The sequence below is a fragment of the Petaurus breviceps genome, unplaced genomic scaffold, assembly GCF_028583685.1.
Source record: "Petaurus breviceps papuanus isolate PSGF00001 unplaced genomic scaffold, PetGlider_PUasm1.0 76, whole genome shotgun sequence".
In the NCBI taxonomy this organism is placed as follows: Eukaryota; Metazoa; Chordata; class Mammalia; order Diprotodontia; family Petauridae; genus Petaurus; species Petaurus breviceps.
The window spans coordinates 55,985,989-56,002,764 of NW_027186473.1; the positions used below are offsets into that span (position 1 = coordinate 55,985,989).

The 16,776-nt window shown below is 39.1% G+C and overlaps 1 protein-coding gene across 15 annotated transcripts in view; it reads left to right on the forward strand.

Moving 5' to 3' along the window:
• Positions 1-16,776, forward strand: part of FHIP1A (FHF complex subunit HOOK interacting protein 1A) — a 438,671-nt gene that overhangs the window by 66,371 nt on the left and 355,524 nt on the right. For 8 of the 15 annotated variants that reach the window (XM_069105531.1, XM_069105520.1, XM_069105516.1 and 5 more), the window contains one exon: positions 4,146-4,253. The exons of 5 other annotated variants lie outside the window; for them this stretch is intronic. The gene's annotated coding sequence lies outside the window, so the exon portion shown is untranslated. Of the gene's footprint in view, positions 1-4,145; positions 4,254-6,033; positions 6,137-16,776 lie in introns of all 15 variants that reach the window. 2 more of the 15 variants (XM_069105522.1, XM_069105519.1) reach the window with 1 other exon arrangement.

Sequence of the window (16,776 nt, forward strand, 5' to 3'; positions counted from 1 at the left end):
AGCTAGGTATGTGTGAGTTTGGGTCTGACATTTAATATGGTGGTGATATGATGTTGATAATGATTTGCCGAAGGGCTCAAAGCTTTCCAGAGACTTGGGGAATATAAAGAGGATAGGGGGCTGGCTATGCTTGTACTCCTCTAAGAAAGGAAGGAAGCAAACAAGGAAACAAGTATTAAGCTACTACTATGTGTCAGACATCATGCTAAGAACTTTACAAATATATCATTTGATCCTCACAACAACCTCGTGAAACAGGTGCAATTATTATCCTCATTTTACATTATAGAAACTGAGGCAGACAGTGTCACACAGCTCATGTCCAAAACCTGAATTGAACTTGGGTCTTCCTCACTTCAGGTCCAATGCTTTGTCCATTGTGTCAATCAGCGACATGTAAGGAAGAAGTGTGTGTGTGTGTGTGTGTGTGTGTGTGTGTGTGTGTGTGTGTGTGTGTGTGTGTGTGTGGCAGAGGCACAGTCTGGTGGCAGGGAGCAGTGATGGTGGGTAGACCTGGAGACAAGGTGGGGAGCTGACTCACATCAGCCAGGAGAATGATACAACTCTAGCACCTGCTCTTGGGGCATTGGGAGGTCAAAATCCACAGCTAGTAGGTTGCAAACTCAGGCTTGACCTAGAAAAGACGAAGGAGGCTTAGCTCAGAATATGATCCAGTCAGCTGGTCAACTCAGTGCCTACAGTGGCCATTGCAATGTTTTGTCTGGGAAAAGAAAGCAGAACAGCTGTTAGGCAGTTTCCCCCTACCCTCTAGTCATACATAATTGACCAGTGAGGAGAAGGGAGACAGCCACTGTTTTCCCCAAGTCCAGTGGAGAAGGGAGGAGAATGCAGTTGAAAGTGTAGTAGACTATACTGTAAGCTAAGAGGAAGCTTTTGATCTCAGATAAGGATGTGATCTATGCTTTCCCACATCTCCCCCTTCCTCAAAAAACCCTCACTTGGTCTGTCCATCTACTAGTTATCATTCCATATTTCTCTTTCCATTTGTGACTAAACTCCTTGAAAAGGTCAGCTATATTGGGTGTCTAGGTGGTGATCCTATCAGATGTGCACATTTTTGTTGTCTGTGCTCCATGACTGGAAAGTTCTTTCCACTTATCTCTGCCTCCTGGCTTTGCTGGTTTTCTTCAAGCTCAGCTAAAATCCTACCTTTTGCAAGAAGCCTTTCCTAATCCTCTTTAATCTTTGGATTGTATATATGATAAATGGGGGGGGGGGTTAGTCTTGCCTCTGACACTATCCCCTCAATTTATTATATGTATAGTACAAAACAATATATAATATATATACTCTATAGTTATGATGTACTGTTACATACTATATATCATTATTCGTTTGTCATAATATAATTACATAGTTAATATAATATTAATACATATAGCATAGATATATGTATATTGTGCATGTTTACATGTGTGTATATATGTAAATATAAATATATGTGTGTATATATGTCTATTTATATCATAGTTGTTTGTGTTTTGTTTCCCCTACACTACTAGAAAGTGAAGTATTTGAGAGTAAGCATTGTGATGTTTTTGTGTGGTGTTTTTTGTCCTTTTTTATATCCCCAGTACTTTAGCACAATGTCTGATGTGTAGTTAGGTGCTTAAATAAATGATGGTTGACTGGCTAACTGACCCTTTGTGGGGAGTGGAATGCTTTTCTAGGTCTAGGAGCTCCTTTTTTTTGTCTTTTAAAAAATGTTTTATTGATAAATCTTGGTTCTGACACATCAGTACTATCTCATTATAATTATCTTCTTATTTAAAAAAAAATCACTTAAGCAAATTTTCCTAAAATTATGATTGCATTTCATAGCAATGGTAACTTTGTAGTCTTGTAGTTTACTGTTTACTTCTTTTCAAAACAGATTTTAATTTATAACAAGCTCATATTTAAACAACATAATTGATTATACATATATTTGCACTATTTACAAAAGAACTTCACTATATTAATTCATGTTTGGAACACTTTTTCTAAAAATAAAATCTGCTCAATACCCTCCCCCATTAAAAAAAAGAAAAAACACAGCTTTTGTAAGAAATGTGCATAATCAACAAAGGAAATCCACTTATTGTCTGTTTCAGAAAATTTCTACCTCATTCTCCATCCTGGGACCATCAGCTCTCTGTCAGGAAATGGGTGGTGTCATCTTTGACCCGCTGGAGTTGTGATTGCCATTTCATTGATCATGTTTCTTAAATTTTTGTTATTATTGTATAAATTATTATACTGCTTCTGCTCACTTCACTTTGCCCCAGTTCATATAATTCTTCCCAGGATTCTCTAAATCTCTCTCTTACATTTATTATAGGCCTAGGGATTCTTTGCAGTATCACAGCCTTGGTGATGGTGAGGGTGCTTTCAGTAGTGCAGTACGAAAAAGGAGGCTTCAGCCTCTCATTGGTGGATACAGCATTGCCTCTATGTATTTCCTTCCTCTTCAGATTTCAGTAATTTGCCTCAAAGAGCCCTGGGCAGCAATTCAGGATACACTTGTTCAAGTTCCCTCTCCAAAACTCACTCTGAGCCTCTGTTTTCTCTTCTGTGGAGTGAGGGGGTCGAATAACATGGTCTACAAGGTCTAGCTCCAATGAATCAATGAGATTTGGTCTCCATTGAATACTTCCTCAGCTCAGTCTCATTTTCTGTAAGAAGAGAATGGATAGTAATTATGTTCTCTCATTATATCTCTTAATAAGCCTCTCTTTATGTCCTTGAGAAAGTCACTTCCTTTCTCTGGGGTTTCATTTTCCTGCTTTGTAAAATGAAGGACTTAGACTAAATGATCTCTGAGGTGCCTTCTAACCTTAGCATTACACTTTAAATTTTATTTTATTTTTTCAATAAACAAAAATCTATTTTCTCTTCTTCCCACCTCTTCTCCATTGGGGGAAAAAATTCTCACAACAAATATGTAGAATCAAGCAAAACAAATTCAGGAATTGGCCATATTAAAAAATATTCTGCATCTTGGGGTCCCCTATGTCTTTCAGGAGTTGGGTAGAATTCTTCATCCCTGATTCTCTGGAACCATATCTAATATTATACTTTGAAGGTTTGGGAGAAGTTGATTCCCCCCCCCCCCAAAATTCCAATGTTTCCCCCAAAGCAGTTCCCTGTTTACTATGAGATTTGCCACTCCAGGAGTTAAGCTTTTTAGCTTTCAAGTGTGAAGAAACAACTGGTCTTAGTATCTATTTATCAAGAATAATTAGTTAGAATATGAAGCTACCAGATGGCTCCTTTCTTGAAGGAGTAGGGGTGTGGATAGGCTTCTCAGCAGCAGCCTTAGAGTGTCCCCAAGGTCTCTGCTACAGTACAGTGTCCGCCCTTCTAAATACAGGTTCTTTCTGCGCCCATTGTTTTAGGTGCTGTTTATATGCTCTCTCCCCTCCTCCTTCCTTCTCTTTTCCCCGTTCCTCCCATTTTCCTTCCTTCTCTTGGTCCCTCTGATTGTTCCCCCTTCTCTATTCCCTCCCCTTTATCCCAAACCCAGGTACAAAAAGTCCTAGTTGTGTTTCTGATAGGTTGAGAGGATGTAATTACTATACATTCTCTTTTCATTCAGTCCAATAGTTCAGCTGAAGCTAACTCAAGTGGCCTCCTTAAAAAAAAAAAAAAAAAGGAAATACGTAGACTATATTTTATGCAAGACTGATTTTCTTTCTCTCCCCAGCCTCCTCATATGAGGGGGATGTAAGAGGATGCTTTGAAATTACATCTTTTAGTTAAGATAGAACTGCCACATTATTTCAAATGCTTGATTTGCTAAATGCCAATCCAGGAAATAGCTCTGTTAGAGAAGCGAGTTTCTTATGGTCTCGATGAGCTGACTAGCTGCATGCTCCTTCAAACAATGATAATGACAAGCAGCTCCTAGTTGGGCTACTTATTCCAGTTGACTGAAGCTTCTCTGCCTAGGGACAGTATTTCCATCCCCATTCTCTTCAGCCCATAATATATTGTTACTATGCAGTCTTAAATAACAACGAAGCAGACTGCTTATATTTTACTTTGAATATAAGGCTCTAAGATAAAACTAATCCTTAAAAGTGGGGAGGCTTCTTTCATGACTCCTGATAATGTGTTTGTCTTTTACTTTCTTATCATTTCAGACTTAAGAGTTGAAAAGCCGGGTTAGAGAGTGTCTTGTCAGCCTCCTCATTTTACAGAGGAAGAAACTGAGGCCCAATCAGCTTAAGTGAAAGCCCAACAACAACCAGGTACTAAGTGGCATGTTGTTGTTCAGTCAATTCAGTCCTGTCTGGCTCTTTGTGTCCCCTCTTGGGGTTTTCTTGGCAAAGATACTGACATGGTTTGTCATTTACTTGCCCTGCTCATTTTGCAGATGAGGAAACTCAGGCAAACAGGGTTAAATGACTTGCTCAGGGTCACCCATCTAGTAAATGTCTGAGGTTGGGTTTAAATTCAAGATAACTCTCCTGACTTAAAATGCAGCACTCTATCCACTGAGTCACAAGCTGTCCCAGTTAGTGATACAGGATGGGATTAAAACCCTGACTCCAAATCTAGGTCTCTTCTTCCACTGTATCAACATTACAGTAAAAAAAATCCTGTAGCCAACTTGGCATTGAACCTTTGGACATTTAGCTAGGTCAGCAGACCTAGAATTTAGAGGTAGGCATGCACTAGAAGTCTTTCCAGTTTGGTAAGATCCATGGAGGCTGAGAGAGCCCATGTCTGCCTCCAGTCTTGGTGAGGCATGGAGTAGAAGGGAGATTAGTGGAATAAATTAGTTTATTAGTTTAAGTTGTTTGAGAGAGGGTCCCTGGCTGTGGCCTGTGGTCCCATTGGACTATTTCAAGACCCAGAGGGACCTGGCAGGAGAAGCAAGACATGAATTCTTGACCAGTGATATCTACTAATATGGTCACGAACCTCCCAAATGATCAACTTGGTCATTCCACGTGTCCCTCCCAGAGCTGTCACCAACATGATGCAAAACCACACTGACTCTTCTTTAGAGACAACATTAGACCCAAGCCATTATTTATTTATTTATTTTGCTTTTGCTTTTTGTAGGGGGGAAGGTAGGGCAATTGGGGTTAAATGACTTGCCCAAGGTCACACAGCTAGTAAGTGTTAAGTGTCTGAGGCTGGATTTGAACTCAGGTCCTCCTGACTCCAGGGCCGGTGCTCTACTTACTGTGCCACCTAGCCGCTGGGGCTCCCCCACCCCCATTATTTTCATTTGTTTTAATTTTGCCTTATTCTTATTTATCAGCAAAGTGAAATATGAGATCCTTCATCTGTCACATGATCACTTAAGAATGTTTAGAAACCATTTGTTTTAATAGCCATAGATATTGAACCTTTTGTCACAGGGTCTCAAAGGATTTTGCAAGTATTTGATTTTGCAAGAACTTTCACTGCAGTCATCATGAAGGAATTGGAAAATAATTCTTTTATCTAGTGATACGAGATACTAGAAATTTTGATCGTGCTTCCCAAATGATGGGTTAAATCCAAGTCTACTGTCTTTTCTCATATCCATGATTTTGTTCAGGCTCTTCCTGTCTTCTAGAATATCGCCTCTCCAGCTCTACCAATTAAAGTCATACTTACTTAAAAACCAAAGCCCAAAGCTAGCTTCTCTGTGTTTTGTTTTAAAAAATTATGAATACAAAACATTTGTATATAAAAATAAAACTATGAAAGCATTTTGCCAATGAAACTGTAAATTCCTTATGTATGGTTTCTTTCTGTGAACTTTCTTCTCTTCTAGGCATTTTTCCTTAAATGTTTCAATGACCCTTTCATTTCTTTTGAATAACTTTTTGTCTAGCCCTCTTCCCCCTTCCCAACCCTACCCCACCTCCAATTGAAAAAAAAACCAACAACCAAAAACAAAAACTGGAAACTTCTAATAAATTAGCATAGTCATACAAAGTAAACCCACACATTGGTCAAATCCTGAAACGTGAGACTATTTGCCCAACCTAGTCTTCTCTGCTTTTCTCTTCCTTTTTTGAATTTTTATAGCTCTTTCTGTGTTGTAAGTGTGTTGTTGGAGGAAGGCCAGATAAAGTGCTGGACTTGAAGTCAGGAAGCCTGAAATTGAATCCTTCCACAAGGCACTAGCTGGGTAAGCCACTTAACCCATGAGCCTCAGTTTCCTCATCTGTAAAATGGTACAATATCGAGTAATAGTGGTGATAATGGACATCCTTGTTTCGTCCCTGATCTTATTAGGAATGCTTCTAGTTTCTCCCCATTATATATAAGGCTTGCTAATGGTTTTAGACAGATACTGCTTATCATTTTAAGGAAAATTCCATTTATTCCTATACTTTCTAGTGTTTTTAGTAGGAATGGGTGCTATGTTTTGTCAAAAGCTTTTTCTGCATCTTTTGAGATAATCATCGTTCTTCTGTTTGTTTTATTATTGTTACAGTCAATTATGCTGATAGTTTTCCTAATACTGAACCAGCCCTGCATTCCTGGTATAAATCCACATTCTCATAGTGTGTTATCCTGGTGGTAAATTGCTGTAATATCTTTGTTAATATTTTATTTAAAATTTTTGCATCAATATTCATTAGGAAAATTAGTCTATGATTTTCTTTCTCCATTTTGGTTCTTTTCGGTTTAGGCATTAGCACCATATTTGTGTCATAAAAGGAATTTGGTAGGACCCCACCTATTTTTTCCAAATAGTTTATATAGCATTGTTTTGTTTTTGTTTTTTGCTTTTTGGAGGGCAATTGGGGTTAAGTGACTTGCCCAAAGTCACATGGCTAGTAAGGGTGTCAAGTGTCTGAGGCTAGAGTTGAACTCAGGTTCTCCTGACTCCAGGGCCGGTGCTCTGGTGCTCTACTCACTGCACCACCTAGCTGCCCTTAGTATTGTTCTTTAAATGTTTGGTAGAATCCACTTGTAAATCCATCTGGCCCTGGAGATTTTTTCTTAGGGAGTTCATTGATGACTTGTTCAATTTCTTTTTCTAAAATGGGGTTGAGTATTTTATTTCTTCTTTATTTCTTTCATTAACATAATTTGGGCAATTTATGTTTTTGTAAATATCATCCATTTCACTTAGATTGTTAGATTTTTTTGGCATACAGTTGGGCAAAATAGCTCCTAATTATTGCTTTACTTTCCTCTTCGTTGGTGGTGAATTCACCCTTCTCATTTTTTCTTTTTGCCTTTTGGAGGGCAATTGGGGTTAAGTAACTTGCCCAAGGTTACAAGGCTAGTTTTTTTGTGTGTAGGTGTTAAGTGTCTGAGACTGGAACCGAACTCGGGTGCTCCTGACTCCAGGGCTGGCACTCTTACTCACTGTGACACCTAGCTGCCCCCACCCTTCTCATTTTTGATACTGGTAATTTGGTTTTCTTACTTTTTTAAAAATTAAATTAACCAAAGGTTTATCTATTTTATTGTTTTTTTTTAATAAACCAGTTCTTAGTTTTTATTTACTAATGCAATAGTTTTCTTACTTTAAATTTTATTAATCTCCTGTGATTTTTCAGAATTTCTAACTTGGTATCTAATTGGGAATTTTTAATTTTTTCTTTTTCTAGCTTTTTAAATTGCATATCCAATTCATTGATCTCCTTCTTCTCTATTTTATTCATTTGAGCACTTAGAGATATAAAATTTCCCCCAAGAACTACTTTGGCTGCATTCCATAAATTTTGGTATTTTGTCTCATTATTGTCACTCTCTTTGAGGAAATTATTGCTCATCTGTAAAATGGGAATAATAATGTATTGGTACTTAGTTCCCTGGGTAGTTGTGAGGATCAAATCAGATAACAAGTATAAAATGCCTTGTATTCCTTAAAGTAATATATAAACATCAGTTATACTCTATTCACTCTCCTTCCCCTTCTCCTTTTTCTTCTTCCCTCCCTTCTTCCCCTCTCCACTTCCCTTTTCTTTTTTCTCTCATTTTCCCTCTTCCCTTCTTTCCACTCCTTTCTTCTGCCTCTTCTCTTCCCCCTCCCCTATTTCCTTCTCCTCTGTTCCCTTTTCTCTTATTCCTTCCCCCTCCTCTCTTCTCTTCCCTTCCTCTCCCCTCCTCTCTTTTCTCTCTGCCCTTACCTTCTTTCCTTTCTTCTTCCACCCTTTCCCCACCTCCCTTCTTCTCCTCTTCTTGCCTTTTTACTCCTTAGGCTTCTTCTGATTCGTTCTTTTATTTGTTTATAGAGAATTCATTCTTGTCCAGCTTGGCTCAGGATCTTGGCTTCTTAATCAAAGGAAGATTCAGGTTAACTAGGCTACTAAAACTCCTTCCTGGTTTTATCTCTGCAGTGGTTACCCTGGTTGAAAAGGGAGCTTCTCCTTTCCAGTGCCCCATTCCTATTCTTGAATCTTCCATCTTTCCTTCCCCCTTCTTCCTTTCTCTTTTTTTCCCTTTCCTGCCTCTCTCCCTCTTCTCTGCCCTACTCTCCCTGTCCCCTGACCTTTTTCCCTTCCTCCTCCTTCCCCTCTTCCCTTTCCCTTCTTCCCAATTTGCTTCCCCTTCCTCTAGGCTTTCTTCCTTGCAGGGCTGTAAGATACATTGCAAGAGTCATGCTTTAGTTATCTTTTTATTCTCCATATATCTCACCACAGTACCTTGCACTTAGTGGGTATAAATAAATTTTTATTGGATGACTTAAATAAGGAATGATCTTTTTACTCTGCTTTTTAATAACAGAACAGCACTATGTATATAACAACACAGTTGGGCGCTTAACCTCACTGACTCAGAGGGCTCATAATGACCACTGTTTAGTTGGGAGGGGAGGACCACCAAACTCTGAAGTGGTGACTTCCTTCTGAGTAAATACTGAACTGATAATACAGTGCAGTATAAAACACACTAATCTTTTCTACATTTCAAGTAAGTGAAAAAACAGGCTCTAGATGCTCATCTTCTCTGAAAATCTGCCATTCCTTCTGAAAGACATGGATTGTTACCTCTGAGATCCTAATATGGCTTTATTTTTCTGTCCCCAAAGTAAAGGAGGTGGAAATTATGAAGCAGGAGTAGATGTTGTCTGTTGGTCTGATTGACTTTTTAACAAGGTTTTATTTATTTTTTTATATTGACATAGTTTTCCCCATTATTTTTCCCTTCCCTTTCCCACAGAGCTGTCCCATATAACAAATTATCTTTTTTTCAAAGACAGGAAAAGAGGAAAAATTACCACCATCAATTAGTTACATTAAAAATGTGAAAATCTGTGCAATGTGCATTTCTGACCTTCTTCTGCCAAGGGGAAAGGTTGGGAAAGTCTTCTCATTGCTCTTCTTTTGAGCCATGCTTACTCATTATAATTTTGTAATATTTCTTTTTTGTGGTAGTACTTTCTGTTTACATTGTTGTGGCTATTGTTTATGTTTTTTTTCTTGACTGCCTACTTCATTCTGAATCAGTTCATGTAGATCTTTCCATGCTTTATTCATCACCCACATCATTTCTTACAGCACACAGTCTGACTGATTTTTAATGGGGACAGATGCTTTTTCACCATCTGCAGTTTGTAAAACACAGAAGGAAAAAACTAGAAACAATGAGAGTGCCCATCTCTTGTACTGTTGAATGTCTGCTAAGGCACAAGCAATTAATAGAAACAGGTGAAGAGTTGTATGAACTGATAAAGATAGAAGAAACAAGAATGAATGTGATGATGTGCACCGTGTTGACAATAAAATACATGAAAATCACTTTAAAAGCAGCTCAACTTAGATTAAATTCAGTAACCAGTCTTGATCCTGGTGATGAAAGGTCATTTCTAGTTATCCATTCTTTTGATTATTGATTATTTTCATGCTATGAACTTTGTGATTGCTAAACCTATAATGAGGTGGAGTTTGGAACATTAAAATCTTCTGGGATGGCCAGGTGGTATGTGTGTAGGAAGGGTAAGATCTGAATTCTAGAGTGGAGAAGGCAAATGTGAACTCTGTGCCAGCATATCCTAGACTGGATTCCCAAATGAGAAGCGTGCAGGAAGACAATACCTTTAGCATTCTGATACCTTCAAATATGTTTCTCTTAGTAGCATAATCAGCAAGCATGTATTAATCACTTACTGTGTACCAGACAATGTACTAAATACCGTGATACAAAGACAACCATGAAATAGTTGCTTTCCTCATGGAGCTTATGTGGAGAAGGGAGGCTTCCACATATGGAGCTGAGTGCCAAAAATCTGAAATAAAAAAAAAAATGCCTCTTCATTTATTCTTGGAAACCATCAGGTAGTGAGGAATGTGAAGAGTATTGGATATCGAGTCAGAGGTTCCAGCTTCAGATTTTGGTGTGGCCGTTTAATACCTTTGTGACCTTGGGTATATCACTCAAGCTCTCTATCCCTCAGTTTATTGGTATGGAAAATCAGGGTTTGGGGCTAGATAACCTTTAAGTTCTTTTCCAATTCTGACTTTGATCCGGTGATTCATTACTAACCTTCTCCTTCTGAGGTTTTAAAAAAGTTATTTTAAAATATTATGCATGTATTGGTGCAGTGGATAGAGCACTGGAGTCAAGAAGACCTGAGTTCAGATTCAGCCTCAGGCACTAATAGCTATGTGACCCTGGGCAAGTCATTTAACCTTGTTTGTCTCAGTTTCCTCATCTATAAAATGAGCTGGAGAAGAAAATGATAAACCTCTCCTCTCTCTTTACCAAGAAAACCCCAAATGGAGTCACAGCTGGACATGACTGAAAACAATTCAATAGCAACAACGTTTATTGAGGAAACTAATAACACAATGAACAAAAGCAGAATGGTAGAATCAACTTCTTCAAGGACAAATAGCTTAGCAAACAGCTTCCAACATATGAGACACTGATCAATAGCACTAGGGAGACCTCCTTCACTGTTAAAGTATTCCTCGAAGAGGCTACTTTTCAGTCTCCCAGCCCCCAACAGGTGCAGGTGGCTCATTCTTGGCCAAATGCTGATCCTCACCCTCTCATCCCTACCTTTGTCTGAGGTAACCCAGAGCTCCACTCTGTTCTGACCAATGACCTTCTTTCTTGTAGTCAGGAATTATGGGTAATCAAGACCAATCAGGCCTTAACACCTACCTTTTTGCATTTCCTGTTGGATCCTAATTGCTACTTGACCTTTCCTTCTGCCATGAAGTTGAAACCTCCTTTGTATGTTCTCTCCCTTAATTAGAATGTGAGATTCTGGAGAACTGAGACTCTCTTGTTTTTTTTTTTTTTTTCTTTGTCTTTCTAGCACTTGGCACAGAGCTTGACACACAATAAAAGCCTATTAAATGTTTTTCCATTCATTCTCTTCTAGGAACAGCATTGAATTCTTTTCAGGGGTGCCCTGGTAAGGCACTTTGACATGGTAAAGAATAAACATGTACCTCATCATGCTGGCTGTTCCTTATAAGCCCACGTTTCTTCTTTTCCAGTGTCTTCTTTATGAGGTGTACCTGATTTTATTGCCAGTTTTCATGGGAATCCACTAAGGGAAGGAATATTTTGCTTTAGCATTTTGTCAAAAGACCTCTTGATCTCACAACTCATCTTGGATGACATGGTAAAGAGGTTGCCAAGGCATGCACTGTACAGTGGTGTGAACTGAGAAAAAGATCCCTTGTCTTTTTTTTTTTTTTAAAGCAATCAGGGTTAAGTAACTTGCTCAAGGTTACACAGCCAGTTATTATTTTTGTGTGGGTGCCGAGTATTGGAGACCGGAACCGGAACTGATCCCAGGGGCTGGTGCTCTTACTCATTGTGTGGCTGCCCCTAAGCAATTGGGGTTAAGTAACTTGCTCAAGGTTACATGGCCAGTTATTTTGTGTGGGTGTTAAGTATCTGAGCCCAGAACCGAACCCAGGTCTCCCGACTCTGGGGACAGTGCTCTTACTCACTGCACCACCTGGCCACCCCAAAAAGATCCCTCTTCTAAGGTTTTTCACCTTTTAGTTGGATGTACTCATTTAAGGTTGAATGTGATCTAATAATGATTTCCAAAATTGCCCTTCAAGGAAAATTCTTTGCTATTCTGTTTTTATATGGTTCAACATATGACCTTTTCTTGCTCCTTTCCTATCAATGAACAGTTCTTTGTTGGTACTTTAAAAAAAAACATAACATACACACCTACAATGAGACACATGTAGCTGCAACCATTTGGGCAGCATGAATATTTTACCCTGGAGAAGACTGATAAACTTACCTGCCATTTCACTATGGCAAGTAGCTAGGTGAAAGCTTGAACACCTGTGTTTCTGGGAAGCTGGTGCTCTGCCCTAACAATTGGTCCAAAGTTCCAGGGGATTAGCAGAAGTCCTGGAGCTACTCTTCTGGTATCCTCTGGGCAGTGAAAAATTGTATACTGACTGCTTTTCCTACATTCAGTGCTGAAAGTGATAAATTCAGAAGCCAAAGGAATGGACACCCGACACTGGTGTCCTTTGAATATTAAACCTCCTCGACTCATGCTCAGTGATGACTAATGCATTTTATTTTTTTCCTTAAAAGAAAAAACAAGTTTTTTTTTTTATTATTATCCCAGTCATTTTCTGAATCAAACCCTCCCAGATAAAAAACACAAATAATTAAGAAAAAACTTTTATCTGGTCCTTGGCTGAGCCACATCTTTGTGAAGAGAAGGGATACATATTCATTATCTGTTTTCCACAACCATTACTTGTTTTTCACTTACTCAAGATTTTGTCTTCCTTGTAGTGCCTTTTCATATGCATTGCTATGGCCCCTGTGCATGTAGTACTTTTGTTGCTAACTGTACTTGTGAGCTCATTAGTGTAGGAAGGTCAAGAGCAGATTGTCATCAGTTCTGCAACTTAGAGTCTTGGAGAGTTCTAAGGGTGCTGAGAAATTAAGTGATTTTCCCAGTGTCACACAGCTGGTATGTGCCAGAGAAGGGACTTGAACCTAGGTCTTTTTGACTCTGAAGGTTAGCTCTCTATCCATTATACCATACTGTCTCTCATATTTCTCCCCATCCTCTTCCTCTTCCTTTTTTGAATTAGATTTTTAAATATTACATTCATTTAAAAAATGTTGTTTCAAATTCTCTCCCTTCCCCAATACCCTCCCCAACCCAATGAGAAGGCAAGTGGCATCTCATACTTCTTGTTGTATTTCTTTCTCCATCACTTCATAAAGGGCACTCATGTTTCTCTGAATTCCTCATATTCCTCGTTTCCATTTTGTTTGTTTGTTTTGTTTTTACTTTTTGGAGGGGGGAAGGCAGGGTGGTTAAGGTTAAGTGACTTGCCCAAGGTCACATGGCTAGTAAGTGTTAAGTGTCTGAGTCCAAATTTGAACTCAGGTCCTCCTCACTCCAGGGCTGGTGCTCTATCTCATTTCCATTTTGCACAATACTATTCTATTACATGTATGTCTATCATAGTTTGGTCAGCAATTCCATAGTCAATGGATCCCCATCTTGTTTCTGATTCTTATACCATCTCCTTCTATCAAAGTCAAAAGACCATTACAAAGTAACTACAAAGCTTAGTTGTTCAGACCAGGGGTTAAACATCTGTTTGGTTTTTCCCTCCAGAAGCATTTCATCAGTCCCAAAGACAACCATTTCCACCTTGCTTAATTCCCTACCAAAAGATTTTTCAAATAAGGATTGACAGTACTTTGTTAATCATACCTGGCTTATTAATTTTCAGAGAGCTTACAAATGATAGCACAGCTTGACTTGAGAGGTACCTCTAGTTGGAAAAATGCTTCCTCTCTAAGGTGTCACCATGCCATGCTTCTTACTCTTTCTTAGTATTGGAACTTTGAATGTTAGTTTTAAAAAATAAGTATTTATTCATTTGAGACTTTTTTTTGGTAGGAGGAGTGTCTCCTGCCCGTAAGACATTATGCTGTGGGAGATAATATGGTAGATTAAGCATGGTTCTTTCCCTTATGAACCTTACAATAGGATCTTAGGATTTGGAGTTGGAATCTCATCATTTGATACAAAGGAAGCTGACTCAGATGGTCAGTAGCAAAGTTGGGATCTGAACCCAGGTTTTCTGACTCTTATTCCATCTCTAGCCACTATACCATGTTGCTGATCTAGTAGGGCATTAAAGAGATGTGCAAAAATATCAGTGATATAGAAACATAGGGTAATGAGATAGGTGCCATGAGAGACATACAAGTAAAATCTTTTTGGAAGTGTGAAGAAGTTCAGCTGTAGGTGGGGGAAGGCTTCGTGGAAGAGGTGGCATTTGGGATGGACCTTGGAAGTTAGGAAAAATGCCCAGAGTTGGAGATCGTGAAAAGAGAAAAAAGGGAGAAGAGAGTATGTGCCTATTTTGTACCATATACTGTATTAATAAGAACTTTGCAAGTATTATCTCATTTGATCTTCACAACAATTATGGGACATAGGTATTGTTACTATCCCCACTTTGCAATTGGGGATACTGAGACAGGCAACTGTTAAGTGATTTGCTAGTGATCACATTAATAAACTGCAAAGTGTCCAAGGTTGGATTTGAATTTATGTCTTCCTTACTCCCAGCTCTTAGCACAGTGCCTGGAACATAGTAGGTGCTTAATAAATGTTGACTGATTGACTACAGGTCCAGTGCTCTATCCATTGTGCCATCTGCCAGTGGCATTCTGGGAGAAAGGAATAGCATGAAAAAAGCCTAGAAAAAGTGATATTTTCTAGACTAAAGGAGAGAAGCTAGAAAGTCCTCCACACCTCTATGCTGCACAGTTTAGAGTCATTCATTTAGATGATTGAAATCCTCATCTCCCCATTTTCTCCCCCTCATCTATGTATAACTCTTGATGGGGAGAAACTATGTATAGCAGGTGAAAATTGCCACCAACATATTCTTTTGCATTTAAAGGATAAGGATTGGACCTGGACCTGTGATTTCATTGCTATAGAGAAACCCATGTGAGGAAATTCCCATTACCAATGCAGGTCATCGTAGATGATTGTCTGCAAGGAATGTAAAAGTCTTAGAGACTTACTTAGAGCATTAAGAGGCAAAGTGACTTTCCCAAGGGGCACCTTTTGGGTTCAGGAGCATAATTCGAAGCCAAATCTTTCTAGCTCTGAGTTTGCCTCTATCCAAGGTGCTACAGTGTCTCTCCATTTAAATACTAGTTTGTGAGCTGAGGATGGTGCTGCACACATGCTTTTTTCTATTGTTCTTTCGTTTGGCCTTCAGAAGAGGAGACTTGGGGATGGGGAATGGGGGTCGAATTTAAGACCTGTCTTCAAGTTTTTAACAGGCTGCCTAGTGAAAGAGGGATTGGATTTGTTTTGTTTGGCCTCAGAAGATAGAACTAAGAACAAGGGGAGGAGGGGGAGTGGCAGAGAAGTAAATGCAGGCTTGAAGGAAAAATTACCTAATGATTAGAGCTTTCTAAAAGTGAAGTGGTAGGGGCAGCTAGATAGAGCCCTGGTCCTGGAGTCAGGATGACCTGAGTTCAAACCCAGCATCAGACATGTACTAGCTGTGGGCAAGTCACTTAACCACGAATGCCTCCCCCTTCCAAAAAATGCAGTTGGCTATTTGGGGAGGCAGTGGGTTCCTTTCCCTGGTGGTCATCACAAAAAAAGCTGAATAAGCCCTTGTGTTGGGATGGTATAGAAGAGATTCTTGTTTTAGCTTTGGACTGGACCAGCTGGCCTCTGAGATCCCTTCCAACTCTGTGTAATGAGGCATCGTGAGGAAGCTATTGTGTCTAGGAGAGCTTTGGAATAGAAGTGAAAAAGGCTTGGGTTTGGACCTTGTCTCAGATACCAGTGTGACCCTGGGTTAGTCACTGAACTTTATTTTTTTAATCAAATGCTTTATTAATTTCTGGTTTACATCACACATTTCCTCTAGATTTTGAGTTACAAATTTTCTCCCCATTTTTCCCCTACCTACCACTCCAAAATAGCTATCCCACTGGATATTCCCTCCTCCAATCTGCTCTGTCCCATATCTTCTCCCATACCATCCCTCCAACTTTCCAGCAGGGCACGGTGGATCTCTATGCCCCAGTGCCTGTATATCTCATTTCCAAGTTACATGTAAAATAATATTAATAATAGCGTATATATATATATATATATACATATATATATATTTAAACATTTGGTTTTAAAACTTTGAATTCCAGATTCATTCCCTTCCTCCCTTGTCTCCCACCCTTACTGGGAAGATAAGCAGTTGAGTTATAGGGTGTACATGTGTGGCTAATGCAAAACAATAACATAGTAGATATATTGTAAAAGACTGACTATATTTCCCTCCCTCCTATCCCACCTCCCACTTGTTCTATTCTCTACTTTGATCCCGTCCCTTTTCAAAAGTGGGTGCTTCCAACTTCCCTACCCCCCAGACAGGCTGGTGCTCTGCCCTCCCTTCCATCATCTCCCCTCCCATCCCCTTCTCCCCTACTCACCTGGAGGGTAAGACACCCTATTTAGTGTGTATTTCATTCCCTCCTCAAGCCAAATTCAATGGGAATAAGGTTGACCCATTCCCTTTTGCCTTCCTATTCTTCCCCTCCATTGTAACCATTTTCCCTTGCCTCTTCTATATGAGATAGTTTACCCCATTCTCTCTCTCCCCATCTCCTCTCATTATATTCCTCTCTCACCTCTTAATTTCACCTTTTAAGTATCATCCCTTCCTGATGAATTGGTCCTGTGCCCTCTATCTATGTATAACTGTAAACATATATATACACACATTCACATATGTATTCATAAGCCCATATACCCTCATATATAGACATATATATATATATATGTGTGTATATATATATATATATATATAT